General features: G+C 37.9%; 1 long non-coding RNA gene across 1 annotated transcript in view; it reads right to left on the reverse strand.

Annotated features, from left to right (window-relative positions):
- Positions 1 to 23,762, reverse strand: part of LOC106504343 (uncharacterized) — a 796,860-nt gene that overhangs the window by 661,941 nt on the left and 111,157 nt on the right. The window lies entirely within an intron of this gene.

Genomic DNA, 23,762 nt, shown 5'->3' on the forward strand with positions numbered 1-23,762 from the left:
TTAAAGGCTTGCTGATAAGGGAACAACAAAGGCAGCAGAATGCAGTGCTGGCCAGTCAAAGGGTAATATAAACTTGGCAAGGATGTGGAAAAACAGCAATGTTCATACTTTGCTGCTGGTATTATAAATTGGTATGCCTCTTTGGAGAGGGCTTTGGCAATGTCTAACAATTTTCTTTTATATACATAAAACATAGCTGAAAAAATACAAAAAAAAAGAGAACCTAGGAGACTAGAGGGAGGGGTTGGGAGGAAAATATGTTAACTGAATAACTTACAATTTCTTAATATTAATCCATGCAAATATTTTCTTTATTCAAAATATAAAGGTAATTTAAAATAAATTAACAAAAAAGACTGCACTACATGTTCAAAAAGACCTCTACTCTAGCCAGTTTAGATTCAAAAGTAATTGCTGGTGTTATACCCACTTCCCAACTGCTCCGTCCTATTCGCAAGCATTGTTTGCTGCATATTTGGTGGCTAAACTTCTTATAAATATATAAATAAGATAATTTAATTAATCTGTAAAAGTCAATAAATCCCACTGGAACTTTGATCCATATGTATGTTATACCTACACAGCTTATTCATGTTTATTTGGGTTTCAGTATTTTTTAAGACATATTTTAATCCATTGCCTTCCCAGATGACCCTGATGTTTCCAAAGAGCAAGAACTGGTTAAGAAACGTGTTCTTCTGTCAGCAGTAGAGCATCCTCCTACTCAAGAGGTGAACTTTTAATATATCAAATTCAAATTGGTTTAAAAGTAATGAGAAATAACTTGCAAAGACTGCAGAGGCTCTGAATTTATGTATGTGAATAAGTGTAAGAGGATGACTCAACGTCAGTGAAAGATAGGGCAGAATTTCCTCCATCAGTTCTGAACTCTGTGTGTGGGAGGCAGCCACCCACAGAGCAGCCACATATGACAACTTCTTCCTCAATGTGGGAGATGCCTCACAGAAGTTAGATAAGCACAAGTACATTTTTATATTTCCTCTCATACAGGGGCACATGCCCTCTAAACAGCTGAACCAGAGCCTAAGTGTAGAAGGAGACAGGAGAGTACCAGGGAACACTCCCAAAAGCCCACCACGGTTCTGTCACAGGCATGCCATGGGCCACAGTGAGAAAGTGGAGCATGGTGTGGTTCTGATACCAAGAGACCTCTGACACATAGAACCTGAGATACTTTGTAGGAGAGCACATTTCAATAATTCAAAGACTGCACCCCTAGAAAATAGACCATCATTAATATCCCATTTACTGGTGTGCTTCTATATGCCAACAACAACAGTGGGCATTATGCCTACATTTTTTCTAGCCATCACAATGACCCTAGAAGCTAATCTTTGCTGTTTAAATGAAGAAAGTGAGGCTCAGAAAAATTAAGCGACCTATTAAGATTACCTAGCTGAACCAAAAGGGAACTCAGGTCATTCTGACTCTTATTCTACAAGATCTCCTTGTAAATACTTACAATGGAATTATTTACAAAAAATCAACAAAGTAGCATCAGACATAACTGAGATCTATAAATGGTGTCGGTGGGTCATGCAATCACTCAGCTTCCAACACGGATCATCTTAGCTCACTGAGTCACTTGGCAAGGAGCAAGGGTTCTCTGTGTCTCATCCACCACCCTCCCCTTTGTGTCTTGGAATAGTCACTACTCTATACTAAACAAAGGATGAGGATCTATCTTCTAGCCACTTGCCTTTCTGTGTCATCCACACTCCCCCAGCTCCTCTGAAGCCCAACTTCCTCTGAAGCAGGTGTATTTCTGGAGCATAGAATCTTCTTGGACAATGGCTATTTTAGATAAGCAGGAGGGGAAGATAATCCACTACCCAGAGCACTTCTTTTCTTCCAACACAGCCTTTTCCTTAGTCACAAGTCCGTATCAAGCAGACCTGCTCTCCACAGAATTTCAAGTTTGTATGTCTTGAGTATCTGACTTCCTTTATTTTCATATATACATACATTTTGAATATCAGGCTTTCTCTAAAGATGTCAAGTTTTCTATGTTTCTCTCACAACTCATTAGAAATTCCTCCTTTTCACCAATATGGCTTGTAACGGTCTAGCAAAAACTGATAGGAAGACTGCGAATGTGTCAAAGAGGGGTCCGGCTCCTTATGCATGTGCAGGCATGAACAATAGGGCAGCCACAGGAACTGTGGCCTGGAGCAGTTCTGCTCCCTCAAACCCAGAAAGAGAAATGGCTTGTGCCTAAAAGGAAGATACACACACACACAATCTTAATTTTTTTTCAACTGTCACTTTAGCATCTTTCCACTTTATGTACCTGAGGAAGCCGCACTACTCCCCGTTCCCAGCAGCCTGCATCCACACGCCCCAAGCATGCTTTACTGGCATCCAGCATCCCCTCCCCACACCCACAAATTTCACCCATTCCTTAAGTTTTTGAGTTACATTGCATCTTCCTTTTTTGGAGAAGCCTTCTCTGATTCACCTAGCCCTAAGTTGGACTGTCCATCCTCTAAACAAATTACAGCATTTATATTCACTTGACACACAAAACTTGATTTTCATGAAAAAAATATTAATTTCTTAAACTGCATTATATGTACCTTGGGAACAAGAGCTAAATTTTCTCCTGTGACATCCAAGACAGTGCTTCGCCCAGAGCAGACATACATAAAGAAGTTTAGGCATAAAACAATATATTTAATGGACGTTTTTTACTGTGACAAATTATCTTCTATTTATTTCCCCAATGCATTATTTTTATTCTACTGTACAGCATGGTGACCCAGTTACACATACATGTATACACTCTTTTTTATCATATTATCATGCTCCATCATAAGTGACTAGACATAATTCCCAGTGCCACACAGCAGGATCTCATTGCTAATCCATTCCAAAGGCAATAGTCTGCATCTATTAACCCCAAGCTCCCCAGCCACCCCACTCACTCCCCCTCCTCCTTGGCAAACACAAGTCTATTCTCCAAGTCCCTGATATTCTTTTCTGTGGAAAGCTTCATTTGTGCCATATTTAGATTCCAGACATAAGTGATATCACATAGTATTTGTCTTTCTCTTTCTGACTTACTTGACTCAGTAGGAGAGTCTTTAGTTCCATCCATATTGCTGCAAATGGCATTATTTTGTTCTCTTTTATGGATGCATAGTATTCCATTGTGTGTATATACCACATCTTCCTAATCCAATCTTCTGTCGATAGCCATTTGGGTTGTTTCCATGTCTTGGCTATTGTGAATAGTGCTGCAGTGAACATGCAGGTGCATGTGTCTTTTTCAAGGAAAGTTTTGTCCAGATATATGCCCAAGAGTGGGATTGCTGGGTCATTTGGTAGTTCTATGCATAGTTTTCTAAGGTATCTCTATACTGTTCTCCATAGTGGTTGTACCAGCTTACATTCCCACCAACAGTGCAGGAGGGTTCCCTTTTCTCCACACCCCCTCCAGCATTTGTTATTTGTGGACTTATTAATTATGGCCATTCTGACTGCTGTGAGGTGGTATCTCATGGTAGTTTTGATTTGCATTTCTCTAATAATCAGTGATATTGAGCATTATTTCCTGTGCTTGCTGGCCATCTGAATATCTTCCTTGGAGAAATGTCTATTCAGGTCTTTTTCCCATTTTTCAATTGGGTTGTTGGCTTTTTTGCTGTTGAGTTGTATAAGTTGCTTGTATATTCCACAGATTAAGCCCTTGTCAGTTGCATCATTTGAAACTATTTTCTCCCATTCTGTAAGTTGTATTTTTGTTTTCTTTTTGGTTTCCTTTGCTGTGCAAAAGCTTGTCAGTTTGATTAGGTCCCACTGGTTTATTTTTGCTTTTATTTCTGTTACTTTGGGAGACTAACCTGAGACAATATTCATAAGGTTGATGTTAGAGAATGTTTTACCTATGTTCTCTTCCAGGAGTTTGATGCTGTCTTGTCTTATATTGAAGTCTTTCAGCCATTTGGAGTTTATTTTGGTGCATGGTGTGAGGGTGTGTTCTAGTTTCATTGATTTGCATGCAGGTGTCCAGGTTTCCCAGCAATGCTTGCTGAAAAGACTGTCTTTTTCCCATTTTATGTTCTTGCCTCCTTTGTCAAAGATTAATTGACCATAGGTGTCGTTTATTTCTGGGTTCTCTATTCTGTTCCATTGGTTTGTGTGTCTGTTTTGGTACCAGTACCATACTGTCTTGATGACTGTGGATTTGTAATATTTCCTGAAGTCTGGGAGAGTTATGCCTCCTGCTTGGTTTGTGTTCCTTGGAATTGCTTTGGCAATTCTGGGTCTTTTGTGGTTCCTTATGAATTTTTGGATTGTTTATTCTAGTTCTGTGAAAAATGTCCTGGGTAATTTGGTAGGGGTTGCATTGAATCTGTAGATTGCTCTGGGTAGAACAGCCATTTTTACAATATTAATTTTTCCAACCCAGGAGCATGGAATATCTTTCCATTTCTTTGAATCCTCTTTAATTTCCTTGATTAATGTTTTATAGTTCTCAGCATATAAGTGTTTTCCCCTTCTTGGTCAGGTGTATTCCAAGGTATTTGATTTTTGGGGGTGTGATTGTAAAAGGTATTGTGTTTTTGTATTCCTTTTCTAATATTTCATGGTTAGTATACAGAAATGTGACTGATTTCTGAATGTTAATCTTATATTCTGCTACTTTGCTGAATTTGTTGTTCAGTTCAAGTAGTTTTTGGGTTGATTCCTTAAGGTTTTCTATGTATAGTATCATGTCATCTGCATACAGTGACAGTTTTACCGCCTCTCTTCCAACTTGGATGCCTTTTATTTCTTTTGTTTGTCTGATTCTGTGGCTAGGACTTCCAGTACTATGTTGAATAACAGTGGTGAGAGTGGGCATCTTTGTCTGGTTCCAGATTTTAGTGGGAAGGCTTTCAGCTTTTCTGCATTGAGTATTATATTTGCTGTGGGTTTGTCTTAAATGGCATGTATTATGTTAAGGTATGTTCCATCTATGCCTACTTTCGTAAGTTTTTATCATGAATAGGTGTTGGATTTTATCAAATGCTTTTTTTGCATCTATTGAGATGATCACGTGGTTTTGGACTTTTCTTTTATATGACACTGATTGATTTGTGTATGTTGAACCATCCTTGTGAACCTGGGATGAATTCCACGTGGTTGTGATATACGATCTTTTTGATATGCTGTTGGATTCAGTTGGCTAAAATTTTGTTGAGAATCTTTGCATTATATTCATCAAAGATATTGGCCAATAGTTTTCTTTTTTAGTGGTATCTTTGTCTGGTTTTGGAATTAGGGTGATGGTGGCATCATACAATGTCTTTGAGAGTGTTTCTTCTTCTTCAACCTTTTGAAAAAGTTTCAGGATGGGTATAAGTTCCTCTTTGTATATTTGGTATGAAGCCATCTGGTCCTGGACTTTTATTTGTAGGGAGTGTTTTTATGACATATTCAATTTCATTTCTAGTGATTGGTCTGTTCAGTTGATCTGTGTCTTCTTGATTCAATTTTGGCAGGCTGTAAATCTCTAGAAAGTTGTCCATTTCTTGTAGGTTGTCAGATTTGTTAGCATACAGTTGTTCATGGTATTCCCTCATGGTTTTTTGTATTTCTGCCATATTTGTTGTGACTTCTCCTTTTTCATTTCTTATTTTGTTTAGTTGGGTTTTTTCTCTCCTCTTCTTGGTGAGTCTAGCCAGAGGTTTGTCAATTTTGTTTACCTCTTCAAAGAACCAGCTTTTGGTATGCTAGCTTATTTAAGTGACGGCTTTCCAGTTGTGGTTTCCTCCATCCTAATTCTTTTTACTTTTAATTTAGAGAACCCCTTTCAGTATTAGTTTTAGAATGGGTTTTGTTTTGCTATACTCTTAGCTTTTGTTTGTGGAGAAATTCTTTATTTCCCCTTCTATTTTAAATGATATCCTTGCTGGATAGAGTACTCTAGGTTGCATATTTTTTCCTTTCACCACTTTAAATATATCTTGCCACTCCCTTCTGGCCTGAAGTGTTTCTGTAGAGAAATCAGATGATAGCCTTATGGGGGTTCCTTTATAATTAACACTTTGCTTTTCTCTTGCTGCCTTTAGAATCCTCTATCTTTAACTTTTGACATTTTTATTATATGTCTTGGTGTGGGCCTGTTTGGGTTCAACTTGTTTGGGGCCCTCTGTGCTTCCTGTATCTTGATATCAGTATCCTTTAGATTTGGAAAGTTTACAGCCATAATTTCTTCAAATATATTTTCAACCCCCTTTTCTTTTTCTTCTCCTTCTGGGATTCCTATTATACATAGATTGGCCCACTTTATATTATCCCATAGGTATCTTATATTGCTTTCGTGTTTTTTCATTTAGTTTTCTGTCTGCTGTCCTCACTGGGTGATTTCCATTATTCTATCTTCCACATCACTAATTCATTCCTCTGCATCATTCATTCTGCTCTTTATTGCCTTTAGCTCAGATTGTATCTCCGCAAATGAATTTTCTAGTTTTTCTTGGCTCCTCCTCATATTTTCTAGTTCCTTTATAAAGGAATCTGCATTACTGTTCATATCCTCTCTTAATTCCTTCATTATTTTCACTACCTCCCTTTTGAACTCAATGTCTGTCAGACTTCAGAGTCTGTTTCATTGTTGACTCTAGGTGAATTCTCCTGTTGCTTTAACTGGGAATGGTTTCTGAGCTTCTTCATCTTGCTTGTGTTTTTTGTGTTTTTTTCCTGTGAGTTTGGGGAAGCCAAGCTGTAGTCTTCTAAGCTACTTCTATGCAAGAATACCCCTTTGTATTTTTGAGGGGGTTGCTATTTATTTTTGTTGTGGGAATTTGAATATTTGCTGTCTCTTTCTTCAGTGTGAACAGGATATTATCCCCAGGATGCTCAGTGTGTTTTCAGGGAGAAGGAGGCAATGGGTAGGGCCGGTAGTCAATGCCTGGGCATTGGGCTCTCAACAGCAGCAAGGACCTGGAGGAAGGTGGTACAACCTACTCTGAGTTTCAGGGCCCTGGGAAGTGGTAATAAGCTCTAGGCAGATCTTCATGGTGTGCAGAGCATTTGGCGGGAGCAGGAGCAGGAGCAGGGTATGTGAGTTCCCAGGGGAGTGAGAGCAACAACAGGTTGTGTTTGATTGCAATGCCCTCCTCTGAGGTGATTGGAACTTCAGGTGGTGCCTGTTCAAGGACTCCTAGTGGGATCAGGCCATGACCATCACTGGAGTCAGTGGTAACTGCAGTGGTTTGCCCCTGCCACATGTAGACCATGCATGAAGCAACCCGTCTCACTTACCCCACATATGGGGTGTTGCAAAGGGTGCTCCTGGTTGCAGATCCTGGGAAATGACAGAGATCAGGCATGTGGGTACTGCCTGGAGCATTTGGCAGTGGCAGCAGCAGCAGCAGGGCGAGTGTGTTTCCAGAGGTGCAAGAGCACCGAGAGGTGGTGTTCAGTCACAATACCCTCCTCTGTGGTGCCCTTGAGGTAAATAGGGCTGCAAGTAGTATCTGTTCATTGACCCCTAGTGGTGGTGGGCCACTCCCACTTCTGAAGCCAGAGATAACTGCTGTGGTTTGCACACCATCCTGTAGATCATACCAGAAGCACCTCATCCTGCTTGGCCCCCAGTGGAGGTGCTGCACAAGCTGCCCCTAGTTGCAGGTTCCTGGGAAGGAATAGTGATCAAGCATCTGGACACTACCCAGAGTGTTTGGCAGTGGCAGCAACAGGGCAGGTGTGCTCCCAGGGGAGTGAGAGCAACAACAGGTAGTGTTCCATCACAATATCCTACTCTGTGGTGCCCTCTGAGGTGGTTGCGGCTGCAAGTGATTTTTGTTCAGGCCATGCCCACCTCTGGAATCAGGGATAACTGTGGCAGTTTGCCCCCCCCACCTGAAGATGATGCAAGAAGCACCCTGTCCCACTTAGCCCACGCAGGAGGTGCTGCACTGGCTGCTCCTAGTTGTAGGGTCTTGGGAAGGGAGATTGACCAAGTGTCGGCACTGCCCAGAGCATGTGGCAGTGGCAGCTGCAGGCCAGGTGTGCTCCCAGTGGAGTGAGAGCAACAGCATATGGTGCTTGGTTGCAATTCCCTTTTATCTTTTTTGCCAACCCCTGAGGTAGCTGGGGTTGCAGGTGGAGCCCATTCATAGGCCCCCAGTGGTGGCAAACCATGCCTCCCTCTGGCCTCTGAGACAACCACTTCCATCTGTCCCTGCCACCTGTAGATCGTGCAAGAGGCACCACATCACACTTATCCCCTGATGCCCTTAGCCCACACAAGAGATGCCTGGCCACTGGTAGCCTGCACAAGAAGCACCACGTCTCCCCTATATGAGCAAGAGGCTTCTTTCTGCCTGCAGCCTGTGCCAGAGCCGCCCTGCCCTCTGAGAGCCCACAGGCATGTGCGGGCTCTCTGGGGCAGGGAGTTTCCTATGGCATCTGCCCCTCCTCCTTTCGCCCTCCCCAACAATGGTGCCTTGCCCCTCCTGTGGGTCTGGACCTTCTTCTGGGTTCCCTCTGCTGTGGTGTTCCCCTCCTCAGCCGTGGCATACCGCTCCCCCAGCATTGGTGCACTGCTCCTTAGCCCCTCAGGCTGTCCCCACACAGCCAACCCCACTCCTCTCCCCAGTAATGACCTCCAGAGCTTGAGTCTCAGCACCCAGCCCCTGCCCAACCATCTCAGGCTGTGGCGTCCAGGCCAGTGGTTCGGATGATCTGTGCAGCCCTCACTCTGTTTTGCTGTTCTCAGTCCAGCCGCTGCGCTTTTCTCGGCGACTTTGAGGTCCTGCTGACTCAGCTGATCTTTCCATCAGTTAGGTGGCTTCCAAGGATGTGGGTTCCTTTTCTCCTTCAGAGCTCCCTCTCGGGAATGCTAGTCCCATCCTGATTCCTTTTCTCTCTCGCTCTCTTTTTTTCTTTTGTTCTACCTAGTTATTTCAAGAGTTTCTTGCCGTTTTTGGAGGTTTAAGTTCTTCTGCCAGCATTCAGTTGATGTTCTGTGTGAGTTATTTTACATGTAGATGTGTTTTTATTGATGTGTTTATGGAAGAAGGTGAGTGCGACCTCTTACTCCTCCACCATCTTCTAATGGACATTTTAAAACATAAGCATTTTCATGAATATTAAATGCTTTCAGGATAGTAAATTTGAGTCTTACACAGTTATTTAAAGATATTGCTATTATTCAATACATGTATAATAATCCTCTCATTTCAATACCCTCATATTATTTTAAACTTGTTCAAAAAAGAATTGTCATAAATTATCATGAACCAGGAATTTTGATAGACACTGATGACTCAAAGAAGAATAAAGCACTAAATGTCAACAAATATTATATGAAGAATGAAGCCATACATGAAAATTCACTACAGAGATAATGTAGCAAAATTGAGGTTGAAATACTTGAGGTAGCAGCCACATAACAACCAGTTCTCCAAAGTTAAGTCAAACTTTCACAGAGAAATAATGGGAGCATCTCAGAGATGACAATGGCCTAACCAAAGGCACAAGGTTTGGAAGCAAGCAAAATGCATGATACACCTAAGAAGAGGAAGGGGCTTGGAGCTCATCTTAATCCTTTGAGGACAGATGTCATTATATTTGTTTTGAATTTGTCAAAGATCTTTATGATATGTAGAACAGTAGATAAACTTTTGAGCTTAAGTATGGGTCATGAACTTGCTCCTGAGGAATGTCTAATATAGAATTTGCAGATATGAACAACAACAATACAAATAATTACTTAGAATATAAGTCTTTCTTAAATACATATATTTTGGTAAGTGGGTTTAAAATTAATCTTAACTTCTTTCATTCCAACCTCATTTATTGTTCATTAGTGATTTTTGAAAAGTAGAAGTTAACAAAATCCTGACTTCAAAATCCTGTAATTGGCCCAATTACTATGAAAAGATAAGTCCATGGTATTAAACAGTGGAAATGATTAGAAATAATAGCACATCTTCTTTTGGTCTTGAAATATTTATTTCTTTTAGATTACAGGCAAAGAAAATGTTTTCAATTTTTTCTAGAATTATTTGTAAGGTTTTATCTCATGCTATACTCAGTGATTTTATTAGATTTTTTGTCAAAAGAATAAGTGAATTTGTCAAAAATCTGTGTCTAAACAGATAACTAAATGTCTGTGGTAAAAGCACCCCCAAAAGAGAATAAAAATTATCCATGACTCTTACTGCAGCCCTTATTTTGAGTAGTGTTTTTCCTAATTATTTTTCTATTCAAATATGCATTTTTTCAAAATTGTAATAATTACATAGAGGTTTTATACCATAATTATTGTGTTCAAAAACATGACTATTGACCCCCAGAAATTTAAATTTGGCTTTTTCCAAATAATAAGGCAAAAGAAAAAAAGTATTAAAATTTGCATAGAGTATCATTTAGTCTCAATACTGAAGAATAACCAACATGGTTCATTAACCATGATGTGCTTCTTGGCAAGACTCTTTGTGGGGGCAGCTTATTTAGAAAGACTTAATGAATATTTAAGATAAGTAACTCCAGAGGAATCAGCCCCACCTCCCAGTGAGAAGGCACAAGTCCCTCCCATCAGGAAGCCTACAGTAAGTCCCCATACAAATTTCAGCCACAAGGTGGGCAGACATCAGAAGTAAGAGAGGCTACAACTCTTTTGTCTGCAAGAAAGACACCATGCCAAAAACCTATAAAAATGAAAAGACAGAGAACTATAAATCAGATAAGGGAGAAAGAAAAAAACTCCAGAAAAACAACTAAGTGATATGGAGATTATCAGCTTCCAGGAAAAAGACTTTAGACTGTTGATGCTGAAGATGACACAAGACATTGGAAATAAACTGGAAGCAAAGATTGATAATTTAGATCAAACACTGAGCAAAGAAATAAAACGTTTAAAACTTAAGCAAGCAAAGATGCAAAATACAATAACTGAAATAAAAAATTCATTTGAAGCAACCAACAGCAGAATACAGGAGGCAGAAAAATGAATAAGAAAGGTGGAGGACAGGCTAGTGGAAATCACTGATGTGAAACAGAAAGAAAAATGATTGAAAAGAAATTAAGAGAGTCTCAGAGAACTCTGGGACAATGTTAAATGCACAAACATCCACATTATAGGGGTGCCAGAAGGAGAAGAGAGAGAGAAGGAGACAGAAAAAATATTCCAAGAGATAATAGCCAAAAACTTCCCTAACATGGGAAAGAAACCACTCACTCAAATCCAGGAAGTACAACGAGTACCATATAAAATAAATCCAAGGACGAGCACCCCGAGACACATATTAATCAAAATGACCAAAATTAAAGACAAAGAGAAAATCTTGAAAGCAGCTAGGGAAAAGAAACAAATAACACACAAGGGAACCACAATAAGGTTACTGGCAGATTTTTCAGCAGAAACTCTGCAGGCCCAAAGGGAGTGGCAGGATATACTTAATGTGATGAGATGAAAAAAAACTCCAACCAAGATTACATTATCCAGCAAGGCTCTCATTCAGATTTGAAGGAGAAATCAAAAGCTTCACAGATAAGCAAAAGCTAAGAGAATTCGGCAACACTAAACCAGCTTTACAACAAATACTAAAGGAACTTCTTTAGGCAGAAAAGAAAATGCCACAACAGGAAACAAAAATACCACAAATGACAAGGTTACCAGTAAAGGCATATATACAGTAAATATAGGAAATGATCCATGTACAATTATGCTATCAAAATCAGAAAACATGAGAAGAGGGGGGTACAAATGCAGGACACTGGAGATGCACTTGCAATTAAGAGACCAACAACTTAAAATAATCTTGTATATATAGAGACATATATTAAAACTTCAGGGCAACTACAAACCAAAAATCTCTAATTGATACACGCACAAGTAAGAAAAATCAACTCAAATACAATACTAATGATAGTCATCAAACCAGAAGAGGAGAGAACAAGAGAAGAAGGGAAGAATAAAGAGCAACAAAAACAAATCCAAAGCAATTAATAAAACGGCAATAAGAACATACATATCAATAATTACCTTAAATGTGAATGGATGAAACACCCCAACCAAAAGACATAGACTGGCTGAATGGATACAAAAATAAGACCCATATATATGCTGTCTTCAAGAGACCCACTTCACTTCTAGGGACACATACAAATTGAAAGTGAGGGGATGGAAGAAAATATTCCATGCCAACGGGGATCAAAAGAAAGCTAGAGTAGCAATACTCATATCAGACAAAATAGACTTTAAAATGAAGAATATTTTAAGGGACAAAGAAGGACATTACATAATGATCAAAGGATCAATCCAAGAAGATATAACAATTTTAAATATTTATGCACCCAACATAGGTTCACCACAATATATAAAGCAACTACTAACCACCTTAAAAGGAGAAATCAACAATAACACAATAAATAGTGGGGGACTTTAATACCCCACTTACAGCATGGACAGATCATCCAGACAGAAAATCAATAAGGAAACACCAGCCCTGAATGAAGCATTAGACCAGATGGACTTAATGGATATTTATAGGACATTCCATCCAAAAGCAACAGAATACACATTCTTCTCAAGTGCACATGGAACATTCTCTAAGACTGATCACATCCTGGGCTACAAATCCAACCTCGGTAACTTTAAGAAAATTGAAATCATATCAAGCATTTTTTTCTGACCACAACGCTATACGACTGGAAAACAACAAGGAAAAAAACTGCAAAAAACACAAACACGTGGAGACTAAACAACATGCTAGTAATGGATCACTGAAGAAATCAAAGAGGAAATTAAAAAATACCTAGCAGCAAATGACAAAGATACGACACTCCAAAACCTATGGGATGCAGCAAAAGCAGTTCTAAGAGGGAAGTTTACAGAAATACAAGCCCACCTCAGGAAACAAGAAAAAGTTCAAATAAACAAGATAACTTTACATCTAAATAAGATGGAGAGAGAACAGACAAGACCTAAAGTTAGTAGAAGGAAAGAAATCATAAAGACCAGAGCAGAAATCAATGAAATAGAAACAAAGAAAACCATAGAAAAGACCAATGAAATGAAAAGCTGGTTCTTTGAAAAGATCAACAAAACTGATAAACCCTTAGCCAGACTTATCAAAAAAAAAAAGAGAGGACCCAAATCAATAAAATTAGAAATGAAAAAGGAGAAGTTACAATAGACATTACAGAAATACAAAGGATCATAAGAGACTACTATATGCAACTATATGCCAATAAAATGGAAAACATAAAAGAAATGGAAAAATACTTACAAAAGTACAATCTTCCAAGACTAAACCAAGATGAAACAGAAAAGAGGAATGGATGAATCACAAGCACTGAAATTGAAACTGTGATTTAAAAAACTTCCAACAAACAAAAGTACAGGACCAGATGGCTTCACAGGCGAATTCTATCAAACTTTTAGAGAAGAGCTAACACCTCTCCTTCTGAAACTATTCAAAAAAATTGCAGAGGAAGGGACACTCCCAAACCTGATACCAAAAGCAGACAAAGATACCACACAAAAAAAGAAAATTACAGGCCAATTTCACTGATGAACATAGATGCAAAAATCCTCAACAAAATACTAGCAAACTGAATCCAACAATACATCAAAAGGATTGTACATCATGATCAAGTGGGATTTACCCCAGGGATGCAAGAGTTCTTCAGTATTCACAAATCAATCAGTGTGATACACCACATTAGCAAACTAAAGAATAAAAACCATATGATCCTCTCAATAGATGCAGAAAAATCTTTGACAAAATCCAACACCCACTTCTGATTTAAAAAACCCTTCAGAAAGTGGGCATAGCAGGACCCTACCTCAACATAATAAAGGCCATATATGACAAACCCACAGCTAACATCACTCTCAATGGTAAAAGGCTGAAATAATTCCCACTGAGATCAGGAACAAGACAAGGATGTCTGCTCTTGCCACTAGTACTCAACATAGTTTTGGAAGTCCTAGCCATGGCAATCAGAGAAGTAAAAGAAATAAAAGGAATCCAAATTGGAAAGGAAGAAGTAAAACTCTCACTATTGGCAGATGACATGATACTATACCTAGAGAATCCTAAAGACTCTACCAGAAAACTCTTAGAGCTCATCCATGAACTTGGCAAAGTTGCAGGATACAAAATTAATACACAGAAATCAACTGCATTTCTATATACTAACAATGAAAAATCGGAAAGAGAAATTAGGGAAGCAATCCCATTTACCATGACATCTAAAAGAATAAAATACCTAGGAATAAACCTACCTAAAAAGACAAAGACCTGTATTCTGAAAACTATAAAATGCTGAGGAAATAAATCAAAGATGGCACAACAGATGGAAAGACATACCATGCTCATGGATTGGAAGAGTCAATATTATCAAAATGACTAAACTACCCAAGGCAATCTGCAGATTCAATGCAATCCCTATCAAGTTACCAAGGACATTTTTCACAGAATTTCAACAAAATATTTTAAAGTTTGTTTGGAAGCACAAAAGACCCAGAATAGCCAAAGACATTCAGAAAAAGAAAAATGGAGCTGGAGGAATCATGATCCCTGATTTTAGACTATACTACAAAGCTACAGACATCAAAACTGTACGGTGCTAGCACAAAGACAGACATATAGATCAGTGTAACAGGATAGAAAGCCCAGAATTAAACCCACGCAGCTACAGTCAAATAATCTATCACAAAGGAGGCAAGAATCTACAATGGAGAAAATACAGCCCCTTCAATAAGCTGTGCTGGACAGCCACATGTAAAAGAATGAATTCTAAGAACACTTCCTAACACCATACACAAAAATAAACTCAAAACAGATTAAAGATCTAGATATAAGAACAGATACTATAAAGCTCTTAGAGGAAAACATAGGCCAAACACTCTCTGACTTAAACCACAGCAACATCTTCTCAGATCCACCTCCTAGAGTAATGACAATAAAAACGAAAATAAACAAAGGGGACTTAATTAAACTTCAAAGTTTCTGCACAGCAAGGGAAACCCAAAATGAACTGAAAAGACAACCCATAAAATAGGAGAAAATATTTGCAAATGAAGTGACTGACAAGGGATTAATCTCCAAAATTTATAAACACCTACTGTAGCTCAATTCCAAAAAAACAAACAACCCCATCAAAAAATGGACAGAAGATCTAAACAGACAGTTCTCCAAAGAAGACATACAGATGGCCAAGAAACAGATGAAAAGATGTTCAACATCACTCATTATTAGAGAAATGCAAATCAAAACCATGATGAGTTACCACCTTACACCAGCCAGAATAGCCATCATCAAAATTCTACAAACAGTAAGTGCTAGAGAGGGTGTGGAGAAAAAGGAACCCTATTACACTGTTGGTGGGATTATAAATTGGTGCAACTACTGTGGAAAACAGTATGGAGATTCCTCAGAAGACTAAAAATAGAACTACCATTTTTGATCCAGGAATCCCACTCCTGGGCATCTATCCAGAGAAAACCATGACTCACAAAGACACATGTACTCCAATATTCACTGCAGCACTATATACAATAGCCAAGACATGGAAACAACCTAAATGCCCATTGACAGAGGAGTGCATAAAGAAGATGTGGTACATATACACAATGGAATATTACTCAGCCATTAAAAGGAAAGAAATAATAGTCGTTGCAGCAACATGGATGGACTTAGAAATTATCATGCTAAGTGAAGTCAGTCAGACAATGAGACACCAATATCAAATGCTATCACTTACATGTCGAATCTAAAAAAAGGACACAGAGTTTCCATCATGGCTCAGTGGTTAATGAACCCAGCTAGCAACCATGAGGATGCAGGTTCAATCTCTGGCCTTGCTCAGCGGGTTAAGGATCCAGCATTGCCGGGAGCTATGGCGTAGGTTGCAGACGCAGCTTGGATCTGGAGTTGCTGTGGCTATGGTGTAGGTTGATTAGACCCCAGCCTCGGAACCTCCATATGCCATGGTGCAGCCCTAAAAAGACAAGAGATAAAAAGTAAAAATTATAAAAGGACGCAATGAACTTCTTTATAGAACAGTTGAAAAACTTATGGTTTCCAAATGAAGCAAGTTGGGGGGTGGGGAGATGCGCTGGGGGTCTGGGATGGAAATGTTATAAAATCTGGTTGTGATTATCATTGTATAACTATAAATGTAATAAAATTTATTAAGTAATAAAAAAGCAACTGTATTAGCTTTTTTATGCTTATAGTTTTCATAATTTATATTTTAAAAAAAAGGTAACTAATTCCAAATGGAGCCTTTGTTTTACTCCAGAAAAACAAAATCTTTCTACTTTTAATGGAATGTGGATTTTATTTCTTCCATGCTGCCTTTCACTGGAATACCATCCAGTATAATGGGCATAATGACCAACAGCTCCCATTTGGCCTTTGTTCAGGTACTAATCCAGCATAATTTGAAGAGAAGAGACTGTTTCATCTAGTTCACCAGGCACCAAGCCCAACGGCTTACAGGTACACAATAAACATGTATGCATAATCAAATTAAAGGGAATATATATTTCATCCACTTTTGGAAAAAGAATAACTCCTTATCCAAGCTACATATTTATTCTCCCCCAGCAACAATATTTGACAGAAACATGAATATTTTGACGATTGCTGTGTAACAACAAGAAACTTCCATCTTCCACAGCCATAGAGGTGTTTCTGATTAATCTGTTCACACTACTTTGTAGGCATTACAGCAAAAATCATCATTTTCATAGAGTCAACCATAATATATGGTAGCAGATGACAGAAAGTGGGAAGATAAGTTCTGTCCTTTATTTCACCTTGACTGCAAACTCTGGACTCCCAATTTGCCATTTCTCTTCTACCCACTATAGGTCTGGATGAACATCTATACAGTAGGTAAGGAAAACATCCAATATAATTTAAAGATATTGGGCCTCAATGTTTTTTGACTAAGAGAAGCAAATTTTAAGTTTCCTGTGGACAATGACCATGGCTTTTATGTTTTAATTTCTCCCCCATCCAATTAGCACCTAGTACAATACAGATAAAGAAAGGGTACTCAAAAACCATGGAGTCAGACTCTACATCTTTTAAAAAGTACAGGAACCAAATATCAGTTCACTCACTATTGCATTCCAGAAGACAGGTACGATGAGAGGAGAAAGGCAGCCTCTCTGTCCTCCCAGGAGGCCTATAGGCTAGAGAGGCTTCAAAGCAAACTCCCCAATCTGTGTCTTACATGATATAATACATTTTAAAGGAGATAAAAAGTCACCCCTCTCTTTCTGCTCTTTATACCTTTTGACAGTATTTTGGGAATAGCACAGAAAGTGACTCACAATTGAAAAGCCATTTGTAGCAACACTGAGCCACTAATGGCAGCCCACTCCCAGCAGGCTTATTTGTAAAAATATGACTTTAAGTTTAGCCTAGTGAGCTGCATGCTTCTAATAACACCCAGCAGTCCACATCAGATTTTGAATAGACCCCAGGTTCCAAGTAGATCATGGAACTAAATCATCTCTTATTCCAGCCTGCTCATTTTGAACCAACTCATTTTACAGTATGGTTAACATAGCCTTTCCTGTTAAGGATGATTGCTCAAAGCACTTAGGGCAATGTTGTCTTAGCACAGCATCTAGAGTGAGACAGTTGACGCAAATTGCATCGTATGATGCTTGAGATTTAATGTTGTTACTGCCAGGAGAATATTTTTGCAAAGGTTACCGATGTATAACAAAATAAAATGTACCAAAACCAAACCCTCTATCAGCATTCCCCTTTAGTTCAAGATTCCAATTATATCTCTTTTCTTGAATGTAGGCTATTAACCAAGAAGATAACAAACAAAATCTGCCTTTCTTAATAACAAGAGTCTTTGGTATAATAACAATATAAAAAAATACTGTCCATTATATAAATCCTTTGGTTCCAAAATAAATACAATTGACACTTCTAAGATTTCATACCAAAAATGCTATTCGTTCATTATACGTTCTTTATACTAAACCTAACCAGTAATTGTAGAGTTCAAAAATAATGGCAATGATTCATTTATTTATTTATTTATTTTTTTGGTATTCTGTGTTAAAGAAAAGAAGGCTAACATAGGAAATAAAGTCAGTATGAATATATGGATGATATACTGGGTATACTATAAAATGAATTCTGAATAAAAGAACATTTCAATTTCATTTCCTAGAAGCATATTGTGCTGGAGGTCATAAACTTTAAAACTGCCCAATTAGATTTTATATCAAGCAATACACTTTAGCCTTCTGTGGATCCATGAACCTGGCTCATCATGAATTAAATGGTCCCGCAAATCACTACATACAAGATGTCTTGCACCGTGTGCATAGATTTCTATTAACTACTTCTTTAATGCTAATGTAATTAAGAATTACCCCTAAATATGTGGGTCCTTACTTTAATTACAGTTCTACATTCTGAAATAAGCTCAAAGAAAGCCCTTTTGAGCTTACCTGACTTCCTGACCAGAATTTTCCTTTCTAATTCTATAATTTCCCTTTCATCAGTCTGCTCTTCACAGATCTAATTTTAGATTTAGTTGTGATCATGTGTGGCTCTGACTAAAGAGCCTTTATTCTCTTCTAGAGAGTTCCACCTATTCACTATCTCAGTGGGTACCTAAAAAGGACAGAGATAAAAGTGGATGCAACTACAAATAAACAGACTGCATTTGTTCTCAGAAGCCATCAGCATTAGTACGTTGGTTATTTGTTATCTGAAGTCTTTTAATTGCACTGTTTAAAATGGCATAATAGTCTTCTAAAATTGCTAAGTGAACCAATACACCCAAACGATTTAGGTCTTTCTTCAAGGTAAGAGGTCATCAATATTATCATGTCCTTTATGAACCACAGCTATCCTGCAGGTGAGAGATGAAGTCAAGGAATCCACAAAAAGAAGAGGAAATTATTCTTATCACCAAACTATGCTTTGGGCATATCTTTTTTTTTTTCTTTACTTTCTTTCAAAAGAGAAACCACCCTCTCAAACACACACTTTCAGATGAATAAGTTTTAAATGGTTCAGAGTCTATTCTCTTGAGATAACCTATCCAAATTTGGAAAACTATTCGATTTTACCTAAACCAGTGAAGCTTCCAAAGTAACGCTCTTTAGATACAAAGATAAAAGAGTGTTTAGATACAAACATTATTCTGGGAAGTTAAATGTTTCTAATTCAAATTTCAGCCTTAAAAATATGTAGAAATGCAAAAGAAAAAAAATGACAATGAGGGGATAAATCCACAAATTTTTAAAAATTATCTTTGTATTAAATAAATATCAAAGGGTAACTCTGATATCAGTAAACAATTTTTTTCATCTTGTTTTTAAATTTTCAGGATAAATAATGTTTTCAGACATTTTTAGAAGAGCAAAAAATCTGAGAGAAGGATAACAGAGTTATTTATGTGAGACTGTATAAAACTTAAAACTTTAACATGAATATTCAAGATTATCCAGTGAAGATTAAGTAAAAGGTATAAGTACATGCTACAAAATAAGTGAGCCTCAAAAACAATATGTGAAAAAGTCACAAAGGACTGTTTATTTAAAAAGTCCAGAATAGACAAATCCATAGAGATGGAAAATGGATTAGAGTGGCCAGGGGCTGGGCCAGGTGGTAGAATGGGGCCAATGGGTAGTAATTGCTAATGGGTACAGGATTTTTTTTCGGGGTGATGAAGAGGTTCTAAAATTGATTGTGGTGCTGGTTGCACAACTCCACAAATATACCAAAAGCTATTTGAATCATACACTTAACGGGAGTGATTTGCATGGTATTTAAAATATATACAATAAGATTATGATATTTTTAAAAACTCATGAAATTCAGAATGTTAATCTCTGCTATGAACAGGGATAATCGCCTTGTATCAGGACCTTTGACAATAATAGTCAATGACTTTTCTTTTTAAACATCCTTAGATTAGTCACACAAATCAGATTTACTAACATTTAGAATTTTTTCTTTTTGAAGAGGAGGTGACCCTCTTAGGCACTGTCCCCAGGAAAGGTGAACCTGTGAATAGAGATTCTCTTACTAAGTGAAGTCAGTCAGCAAGAGAAAGACAAATACCATAGGATATCAATTATATCTGGACTCTAACACATGGTACAAATGAACCTAACTACAGAAAAAAAAAAAACAAAAACAAGGTCATGAACATTGAGGTTGCTGACGGGGAGGAAGTGGGATAAACTGGGAGTTTGGAGATAGTAGGTGCAATTTATTCCATTTGGAGTGGATAAGCAATGAGGTCCTACTGTATAACACAGGGAACTAATCTCTTGTGATAGAACATAATGGAGGATAATGTGAGAAAAAGAATGTATATATTTGCACAACTGAGTCACTTTGATGTATAGCAGAAGTTGACAGAACATTGTAAATCGACTTTAACAGAAAATTTAAAAATAAAATAAAATGTGAACCAATACAGAATAAAGTCTGGCCGGAAGTCTTCTTTTGAAATAAGAGCTCACCTGTATCCAACTTTGCCTCAAATTTAAACAGATTTTAGCAACTAATTGAAAGTCTTCATCTTGCTCAAGTGAAAAACATCAGTAACTCATTTTATCAGTAAGCTTTATACTGGTTAATTTGTGATTAAGAAGTGAAATAGGGAAATATGATTTTTTTTTTTTTTTGTTAAGAGGCTGTAAAGAAAGGTGTCACTCATGCTAGCTCTCAGTGCAAGCTTACTAATGATCCATATTCTTCTTTGCAGTTGTCTGCATTCTCCAATTTTTCTTTAAAGGGCATATACTACTTTTCAGGAAAAAAAAACTGTCATAAAGAAAAAGAAAGAAAAACATTACTATTAGTATTTAACCTTGAAAAAGAAATGAGAATGAAATAGAAAGTCAAACTACCAAAGTGTTAACAGTGATTGGCTTTAACAAGAAAGCAATGACTTTTTCTTTTCTTTCAATTCTTCTCGTACTTTTCAAATTTTCCAAAAAAAGTATTTTTAATTAAAAAGTACTCTGAGGAACAAAGAAAATCTGTAAAGAAAATATTGCCTTATTCAATTTTAATTACCTGAAAATCAAGGGAAACACTGTAATTTTTTAATTGAGAGACAGCTGGGTGGACAAGTCCCACCACACTTATTGGAGAGAAATGGTAATGACAAAGAAGCATCTTTGTCAGCCTTGATTGTTAGGCAGGTCTCACTGGTACCAAGCAGTGTGGATTTGAAAGCATCTAAAATACTGTTCTCCAAATTATCTGTTCTTTCCTAAAAGAGCACCCACACCAACCTGCTACTATCTCTCATGTTCTCATGCCATTAGAGTCATTTCTTCAACGTCTAACAATGTGTTCTCTGGAATTCCTACTTTAATAAAAATGTCCTTGGGAAGGATACTAGCAGCCACTGGCAAATCAGAAAGGATGAAGATGCCATGAAAAGACCACAGACCTGGACCTGGGTGCCCATGCAAGCCTTGCACACTATCTTTGACTTACCTGTGGAACCAATTCCTACTTCTGTAAAATGAAGGAGAGAGGAGGAGACTTAGAATTCCTTATGAGTCTTCCTAGCTCTAAATTCTGTCAGCATAAATTCTCAATTTAGATGACTGCTGCCTTGAGAAAACAGAGCACAGCACTGAGGGAATAGATAACAAGATAGGCATGTGTCCAAGGGGGGCATACAAATAAAAGGGAAAATTCAGGAGCCTGGATATTTCTGAGGATCCTGATCAGCACAAGAAAACCAGAGACCACCACTGCCCCTAAAGGAGATCATCACCCCAAAGAAAAACCCTATTCATTTAATTTTTTTCCTGAGTTGGTTTTGATTCTGAGTCAAGAGCCTCAGTTTAATATCTAATTAAAGATCATCATACTCTACGAGTTTTTTTTCAGCTGACTTCTCAAGAAACTACTGAGAGTGATCGTTCCGTCAATATATCTATAAAATAAAGATTTTAAAGTGATGTGTCCATTCTCCTGCATGTATACAAGAATGAACTCCCATCACCCCTTCAGCTGACTGACAGAACAGAGCAATGTAGAGTTCTTTCTAATCACAGATTCATCACAAGTGAGAGTGAGTTGGAAACATATACATAAATAGTAGGCTTTTCTGTGAGGAGAAAGGAAGGGTTTATTTATTCTCCTCTGTAGGAAACAAAGAGATTTATTAACGAGGAAAGAGAAATGCAGAACCAGTTTAAAGAGAAATGAATCAAGAACAGGAGGAAAAAAAAAAAAAACAAGCATTTCCCTACCAAATGTTCTTATTATTTTAGAGGAAAAATATGTTCATGCTCTGAATGCATTTTATGTTGCTTCACAATTATCTTTCTAGAGAACTAATTCTGATAACATGAAATGGATCAACATGGCATAAAACAAATCCTGTAGCTATGGACCACTCCGTCTTAGACCTGCATCCAGCCTCTTACTGCCTGCATGAATAGCAACACAGTTCATCCAGCAATGAAAGCCAATTTTGTTGCTAAAATTAAAAAGTTTGATAGTACCAAGTCCTCCTTTTCATTATCAAATTTCCAACCCTGATTCATCAGAGTGCCACTGGTGAGACTTCTCCCCACCTAGACGAACTGAGTTGTAAAAATCACTCAGTGGAAACTGAAAGCCTAAAATGAATTGAGATGATTCATTCTGGAGCCTCTTGCTATTTTCGGACTTTTGGACAGAATTGCTGACATTCAGAAGTAATAAACGAGCCTGACTTGACACCTTGATTTGTTAACTCAGAGAAATCCAGAGTCAGTCTCACACTGTATTATTATGGAGTTCAATGATGCAAAGGTAATTAAAAGAGAAAAAAGTTGCCACATCACTTTTAAAGTTTTATAAGTCAGTTTTTCATCTGTGTTTTGACATAGCTAGCCAGCAATATTCTTAAAGGATTCCCAAAGCAGATTACTAAGAATAATAGAATCAGTAACTCATATAGCCAAATTTTTAAAAAATTACACACTAAAAAAAAAAAAAAATCAGGCCAATCATTCCTCTGGAAATGAAGTCTGAATAATCAATAAGCCACCTGACCAAACAACTGAGCTATAAGGTCAAAATCACAGTCAACCTTCAAAGGGAAAAAACTGATGAACCACTTACAGGATAAACTTTGAGCAGTTTTTCCAGCAGTATTGGTGAATTTAGACTGTTTTGTCCACACTGGCATTAGTATCTTCTCCTGACCAAGCTGAATATTTAAAAGATAGTAAAACAAGGTCACTGTGAACTGACAGAAGCACTGATCCAGGGACTTGATGTGGCAACCCACAGGTATGATCATAAACCCACAACGATTCCTCACTATGCCACCAAAGCCGTCTACCCAAACCTCAAAGTTCGCAGCACTGTTTAAATGCCATATATGGTGAGGGAACGACCCGCCACAGACAGAATTGCTGGAAATTTTGTTTGTCTCAAACTATTTGTTTGATAGGAAAGTAGGATTTATTGGTGGGCATGAGTAACAAGGGGACAGAGCCAGAGCTCTCATGAGTGCAGGGCCTGCCATTTGTCCGCAGAACCACAATTAGGGATGTGTTTGATCCCAGAACAATCTGGAATGAGCCACTCTTTGACCACCATGTTTTCAAATCCATCCACATTAAACTCAGTAAATCCCTATTTCTTGGAGATGTGGATCTTCCAGGGGCCAAAGAACTTGAACTTGGCCCTTCAATCACATGACCCTTGTACTGCAGATAGCTGTGAATGGACATTACGTCATGGTCACTGTGCCCTGGAGCTCTCCAAAGGTAC

This window comes from Sus scrofa, chromosome 7 (genome assembly GCF_054392235.1).
Source record: "Sus scrofa isolate SSC_HxYL_T2T_F1_AM1 chromosome 7, Sscrofa_HxYL_maternal_Yorkshire_Landrace_v2.0, whole genome shotgun sequence".
Taxonomy (NCBI): domain Eukaryota; kingdom Metazoa; phylum Chordata; class Mammalia; order Artiodactyla; family Suidae; genus Sus; species Sus scrofa.